Source organism: Myzus persicae, unplaced genomic scaffold (assembly GCF_001856785.1).
Source record: "Myzus persicae strain clone G006 unplaced genomic scaffold, MPER_G0061.0, whole genome shotgun sequence".
Taxonomy (NCBI): domain Eukaryota; kingdom Metazoa; phylum Arthropoda; class Insecta; order Hemiptera; family Aphididae; genus Myzus; species Myzus persicae.
In genome coordinates this window covers 284,984-293,677 of record NW_019101136.1, presented here as the reverse complement: position 1 = coordinate 293,677, position 8,694 = coordinate 284,984, and positions in this window count along the sequence as shown.

Sequence of the window (8,694 nt, the reverse complement as noted above, 5' to 3'; positions counted from 1 at the left end):
ACGTATCAATATGCCATTTAGATTTGTTCTAACTTCTAACTCTCACTGTCGGAAAAGTCAATGTAAAGTGACAACGTTGCTAATTTAGATAAATATAAATGTTTTTCGATAACGTTATTAGGTACGATATAAAACATCGATGTGTGTCGTTGTTGTTACAGTGAGTAATATTACTTTAGTAATCAAGTTTTTTGATTTATTTTTACTTTTAATTATGTCTTTGATCCCCAAGGCTAACACATAACTTACTAATGTAACTAATTATGTAAGTAAACCGCTGCTACGGTCGTTGTGTGACTCCCAATAACATAATATTCTATGAAACGTATTATATTCGTATGACGGAAGTACAGGACTTATAATATTTATCCTCGGCGATCGAATATCGGAGGGAGACAAGATGACTGATTTTGTGAACTCTGCAGAAGCCACGTGTCATGTACGCCCGTCAGGGTTTTGCGGTGGTGCATCTGGCTCATATTCTATCTGGTAAAATAAACGTGACACAAGTAGACTTCAGACGAGAGAAAAAGACGCCCATCATTGATTTTAAACAGACCACATATTATTGTTAAGTTTTTTTTTTTTGGACCCACAAAATATTATAATAATTATTTATAATATAGTGCGTATATCATCGTTCACACACGTCGCACTGTTCCCTGCTTCAATATATTTATAAAAATAATATAACCTAACCGGCCGGCTACCGCTTCAAGAGTGTTCGCTCCCCCGCTGACTGCTGTATAAGACAGAAACAGATTTCGTACACACAACGAAAGGACGCGTATTTATGGTGCCCACACACACACGACACACTCACTCAAGCCGTCAAGGACTCGTAGCCGTTATCCTTTCGTTGCACGAGTGCTATCTGCTCGAGTTTTAAATATAAAACAGCGGAGTGTGACAGCAGTGTGTTATTGTTACGAGTTTACAACAGGGTGTGTTATTTTCTATACATGCGTACATACAGATTATAATAGCATAATAATATGAACGACATCGGGTACAGTTAACAGGGTTCGTCGTGAATAATATGGACGGCTTGCTTGGATTATTATATTACGTAATAATAACAATAATAATAATAATGATAATAAACACGATATTATATTATGGTGTAGGCATACCGCCTGTGTATAATATTATAGAAGATCGTTTTTAACCTGTAGGAAAAAAAAATTATCATTTCATAATATATGATACACTAACAAGTGAACACGATACATCACTGTTGTTTTTGTACCTGCATGTATTATTATAAAAAACATTTGATTTTTTTTCAAACTTTAATTATATGCGCATCGGACCTGCATTCTTTCTGCTCTAGACGTAATATGTTTGTCCGCAATCGTGTGAAAACTATAAGTTATTTCAAGAATTGTAATAGTCGTGATGGTTACCTCAATAATTATACATGCATGTTTGTTATAATTATTTATCAATTGGAAATCATTAATATCTACAGCTAGACATTCATAAAAAAAAATTATTTTAAATCTACCTAGGTATAAATGGTCTGCATATAAATGGCTGCATACGAATTACGTCCCAAAATACGAAATAAAAATCGTGATATCCGAATTGCGTTCGTGGTTTTTGCACAACATATCCGAGTCCACAATATTCTCCCGAAATATACATACGAGTTGCATCCCGGTTAATAATTGATTAATTGGATAATATTATACATAATATGTTCCTTCCAACTTTTACAGAATTTTTGAACAAAGTCAAGACGTGTTATATTTTTGTTTTTAAACTGAGTCATAGTTTTTTTTAATAAATTCTTGAAATATAATGTCGACTTTAAAAAATGGTGAGGTTAAAAATTGTAATTGTATATTGTATAGTGTAATTAATTTAAAAAAATTAATTTCCAACTGTATTTACAGATAATATATCCATAACCGAAGTTATCTACGAGTTTATCACCTAACATTATACTTAGTCGCTGAAAAACTCGTGGACACAATAATTCGTACATGTCACGAGAAAACCGCGGACGCAACTCGGATAAAATATAATTTAGGGATGCAATTCGAATGCGCCGATATAAATAAATCAAATTGAAGTGTCTGGGTCCTGCCCGATTTTCACAGGTAGGCAGAGGACTTAGCAAAGAGTGATTTAGATTATTTTTTATCCTAGAATTCATCCTCTATAGGGTAATAGATACACACTACACATAGGCGTTGTGTCCATAAAATACGAAAATTAAATATTTTCATTTATTTTTGGTTGAAATCTGTTAAAAAATAATACCTATACTTATACCTATAGTTACTATTATAATTAATTTGGTTGGCAACGATAAGTCTCGTTATATCCATAATATCATACTGTTCGTTTATTATTCTCTTTTATTTCCCGGAAAATGTAGAAAAGACATATAGCAGATATCATATTATCATAAATATTTCTAAGTATATTTTTCTAAAATAAATATGTGATGCTACATACCCATAACACATTGTACAAAGTTAGTACCTACTTATACTATACCCGTCTACCTGTTGGGACCTTATGTAATTTTTCTTTTTTAAACTCGCACCTATGATTATTATGGTGCAATATAGAAGTATAATTTATACCTAATTTAAAAAAATTAGTCTATATTTCAAATTCGTTTTTAATTTAGCTAAAACATAAATAGCTATAGTTATTATATTATTTACTGCGCAGAACAACAGATTTAAGTATATAGGTACTAAACAACAAATTATGTAAATTAATGTTGTTACTTCTGATTGATTTGATTTTATATCTATTTAACAGTGTTATCTTGAAAATATTTTTTTGATAAAAACTTGTGACCTAACCTCAGATTTGTGTAAGCCATTTATTATTTTTAAATGCAATGAATTATAGACTTCAGTATTGTAATAACATATTTCAACGCAATCATTAATAGTTTGAGGTTAATCTCAATCGTAGATTTTTAATTAGTAAAGTTATAATTACTAATATAAATTATGATGTAGAGTAGGTAAATTTTTTGTAAGCTTTGTTTAACACTGACAATCTACTTTTTACCAACAATATAAATGGCACGTAGTAGAACTGCAGAAGTATAATGTTTCTTACAAGTTACAAAAAGTTATCGTATTACGAATAGCCCCTTACAAAGATTTAACAAATTACTTGCAACCATTTAACATTATTTCTGTTTGTTGAAAATACTTTTTTAACTATGACTATAAAGCAAATAACTAATTGGATTTACTTGCAAGAAGCATAATTTGACGCACGACAGATTAATACGTTCTGTAGATTCTCCACCACTTTTACTCTAACACAAATTTAACACTGCAAACTTATTTTATGTTCAACGATTCTTTATTTTTAGACACATACCTAAACAAATATTACGGCAAAAATAAATGTATTCTACAGAGTTGCAAACTTCTCACTTTCAAGAATACAAAATTATAAATTTTCTGTCCAACTATTTGTTCGTTTTAATCAGTTTACGCGTATTTTGAAAATAAATAAAATATACTCCTACTCATATAATACTATACCTACACTGGTAGAAAACATAATCATGTCGTTAAGCGAAGACAAAAAATATATCGTGTCCACGCCGTCATGATAATAAAATTACTTTTCACATATCAGCCATTAGGGTAGTGTATTTGTGTATATATATCTATATGGCTATATAAATACCTACATCAAAGTATATATACATTCGTGCAAAGTTGCTATAATGTTTCTGCTCGTCAAAATGAATGTAGAACAACAAATAAATACATTAACTTTATAGATACTGAGTGCATTTAAATATTTAAATACCTACCTATCTTGTGTTCGTGTCTGTACTCTGTAGATATATTTTGTAAATAAATGTAGTAATATTTTACCTATTTTAACTTTATTAGAATAAATGACAGTATTGGAGTTATTAAAAATATCGTCAAATTAAAAAATGTAATTAAATAATTTATCACGTATTGAAATGAAATAGTGAGTTTCAAATATACGTTCCAAACCAGTATGATACATAATAAAAACACATACTGCAGGTACAGTTATTATTCTGATGACGTCAGAAAATAAATAATGTATCTATACCCATATATTTTATTTTAACAATTAAAGAATTTTAATTCCCTATCACAGTTTTAATTTTAATAACAATAATATCACAAAGTATCTTTTGTAAAATATTCATATTTTATTTTTAATTACAATTAAATAACTTATAATTTACATTACTTTAGGAATACTTTCAAGAAAATACCTTTCTGACAAAAATGTTTAATGTTATTGAAGTGCAATTTATTATTGGTCGGAAACTCGGAAATTACTGCAGTCAGAAAGGATTCCATTTCTGATAGATGTTTTTGCAGTTTTGACGATTTAATATGAGAAATAACGAGAAATTACAAAAAACTGCACGGAAGTCAAGTGCTCTTGGATGTTACATTAATTACTAAATAACGTCTTCAGTCGCAATATCTAAATAATTATTATATAATGTAATAGTAGATTGTGAGCGACCAGACAGAAAAAAATTGTAATCAATGTCCCAACATTCCAATTAGATGAGCTACAGTTTACAATAATTGGTGTAGGTAGTAGATAAGTCGTATCAGTTAATATTAAATATTATATTTATTTGTCCCATATTAAGTCGTTACGTTATTTTTTAAGGTATGAAATATAATAATTATCAATTATATAAACAACAGTAGTCAATAAGTCGTATGTTAGCGATTACTGAGTCATAATAATTGATACAAGGTACGATTTAATAATGTTTTGGCAAAACTAAAAAGTATCGAACATTTTTGAGTTTTAAATAATATATATGTATTAGAATCAATGTTATAGGTATAATATTATTATATTGACGTATTGACGAAAACAAAAAATATAATTTTTGGTGAAAATTATGTTCTATAATGTTTGGACTATTTGTTCATACATTATTGAAATTTGAAATTATTATGAAATTAAATAGTATTACACTGAACAATATGATAATTATACACACAGTATAGACCCCTTATATGACATACATATTTTTATTTTATAATGATCGTACCACGTACATCAATATTTCACAATCAATCAATTTATTTTGCGCTCATAAGTTTATAGTGTCTATACATAATGATTATAGTGATTAAAGGGAATTCAAAATATTTTAGCCTATAGGTATTGGTAAAAATAATTTTATTACCTAGGTTAATTATATATTATGTAGGTACTATAGTCATTCATGAATAATTAATTTATCGACGATAAAATAAAAAAATAGTCTTACGTTTGTTTTAGAATTTACCTACACCAACTTTAAAATGGGTTAAAATTTAAAAAATGTCTAATAAATAATAATATATTACTATATAGATGTATTTCGCACAGTGTGTGTCTTGAAGCAGTAATTTATACTATGAAAATGACTAATGATATAATTAATATTTCTTTTGAGTGCGTTATTTCTATCCGAAACAATTTATTATCTCTCGCGTTGTAAAACGAAATTACTAATACTCGGTACATATTAAGTCATAAAGATGACGTGATTCGAAAACTTAAACATTAAAACAAAATACAAATTTTAACAAACCCATTGTATATATTTCACTTGTGACTAATATTATGTTTTCTTTGTGTATAAACACATGTATGTAAAATATTTCGTTTTTCACGAGCTTAAATTAAGTATCGCGCCATCGCGGAAGAAGATTGCCACCGTATCGAATATATAGGTATATGATACATATTGTATCATATATAGTTATAAATTACATACATAGTATACGCCGTACACATCTACAACAGATGTTGAGATGGTAGAACCAAGTTTGGATCGTTAAATTAATCATGTATATACGAATATGATAGTCATTTACTATTCGAAACCAATGCATACAAACAAAATGTATAATATACATGCGATGTTTTATTACTATTTAGAAAATTTTTTTTAGAAATGTGATCTGAAAGCAATTTATTTATCCCTTTCACCGAATGAAAGATGGATGCACGCGATGCGCGATGTGTAAAATTTAGTAGGTATACTCGTACAGTCGTACATAGGTATACCGTATGTATGAATACGTTATACACATATATATATATACACATACGATACGGACAACAATTCACTTCTACCAGTTTAACTTTCATTCAACAGTCAACACACTGACCCCTAAACCCGCATTACTGCCAATGAAATTCATTACTTTCGGTTGCCCTTATGGTTAAATTTAAGCACCAAACTAGTACTGTCATTTACCCAGTTCATACTAAACGTTTTATAACATTGAGCACGTATTTTTTCAAACTATAAGCAATTCCATTATATTCAAAAAATATTTTATTAAGTTCAAGGAATAAATTTCATTGATGAATTAATTTTCAGTATTATATACTTACCACAAAACCGAAATACATAGCTATCTATTAATTATTATTATTAATATTAAATAATATTACTATACACTTCAAATTAATTACTAATTACTATTGATTGTCTTAGTAAAATTCAGTCAGTGTTTAATACTTATTATAGAATATAGTATTATATGTATTACAAAATATAAAATATGTTAAAATATTGTTGAAAGTACCTATATTATAATTAGAACAAATGTACGATCAATTAACAAAACAATAATTTATAAAACTATTAAATTAAACTTATTTTTATAGGTTGAAATAATCTGTTCCTGTGTATAATTAAACGTATAAAATATTTACAGTATAGTCAATGGAGTCAATTATCCATGAATAAGGCATTCAATAAATAGGTACTCAAAAATTCATTTTAAAATAATGGGTTTAATTATGTTTAAAGTGTACCTATTGCTTATTACTTTATAAGTTATTAATATATTTTTAAATCGTATCCCTAAATAATATTATATATATTTAGTATTTAACATATTTTACCATTGAATTTCTTATTATATACCTACTACGATCTATATTAAATAGTTAACGATTTTATAAATAGATATGAAAAATTCTCCAAAACAAATTAATGCAGCCATAAGGCGTAACTATTTTAAAATTTAGAGGTGAAACATCCCCGATCATGTGACAAAAGAAAAAATTAATACACCGATATGACTTTAAATCGTTAAAAAAAATCATCTCATTACCTAATTTGCATCGATTATAGCTTCAGTGGACGGTGAATGTTTTACGGTTGGTATTTGTTCTGACGATATTTTAATAGTCACTGTTTTTTTGATCACTTATAGTACAATAAAAACTATATTATATAAATTAGTCATGCTGTATAAAAACCATTGATAGCGACAAAAAATAAAAAGTATAGTAATAACTTAATAATACTTATATAGTAATAGTGCCTACGCAAATTATACTCATACAGACGCACACAACAAACACCTAATAGAGTTCAGAAAAACTAAGAATATACATACTGCTTACAGGTAACTCTACATGGACGAATAAGCAAGTAAACTTAATAATTAGCACACCACTTTTTGAACACGTTTATTTGTACTGATAAAATAGTATAATGTATTTTATTTATATCATGTTGAAGTACTATGAGGTACATAAAGATATGAGGTAAGTATTTAAGCTGTTAAAGGCAATTTTTTTTAAATATCTACGATCAATATCATAATAAAAACTGCAATAATTATGTTATTTAATATTATATAGGTTCTTATAATATGTGTCTATTTTTCCACATAGTAGGTACAAATTCACATAAATTACGAGCTCGATTTGCTTTATCTCAAGCTCTTATTTAGTTTTATGTGGTTAAAAATATTTTAATAATGCAAAATATAAATAAATAACAACAATGCAGTATAAGTACATACCTAAGGTCATTTTATCTGGACGCAGACAAGAAATTAATGTTTTTAATTATTATTTTTATGGCGAATCAAATGAGGTTTTCTAAAGTTTAAATTTTTCGACTTAAAATATAATAGTTGTGATTTTCTTGTTATACGTAGATATGGTGTTGAGTTGTGTTTCAATTGTTTTAATTAATTTAACAATGGATTAACAAAAATTGTTTGTGTTGGGAAGCGTTGTGTCATTCGCGACAGCTTTACTTACTTATGTGTTATGTAAAATGAATTAATAAGCTTTTTAATTTTTTTATTGGAATACTGATTACTGATAGATGTGTTCAAATGAGAATGAAAATGTTGTCTCAAACGAAAACAAGTGAACAACCCAATTAAAAAGTTCACCAAATAATATAGAAAAATTCACTCAAATGGTAAAAAATAAGCTTAAAATGACTACGTTCAATGTTTTAAAACTAAATGTTGTTGATTTGTATTGATTAAAATTACTTATTGAAATAATATGTATTTAAGAGTATTTTTTTCGAGAAGCCGTATAAATAATTCTAAGTACATAATTATAGAACTTATATATATATTAAGCGCTGGAGTGAGCAGGATTTCAATACTATTTTGTAGTATATTAATATATTGTACATGTACATCAGTATACACTCTGCAGTACGCATAATATATAATACTGTGACTGTGGAATTCAAAATCTTCTTCAAAAGTTCAAACTCTTACCTTAACCAATACGACCCAAATTTTTTTGGTCACGGTTTTATTATCATACTCGTGTTAGACAATTTTAATATAAAAATGATACACCATAAGTGAATAACAATAATAAGTAGGTAATAACATTATTATGTTAAACCTGCAATATAGGTAC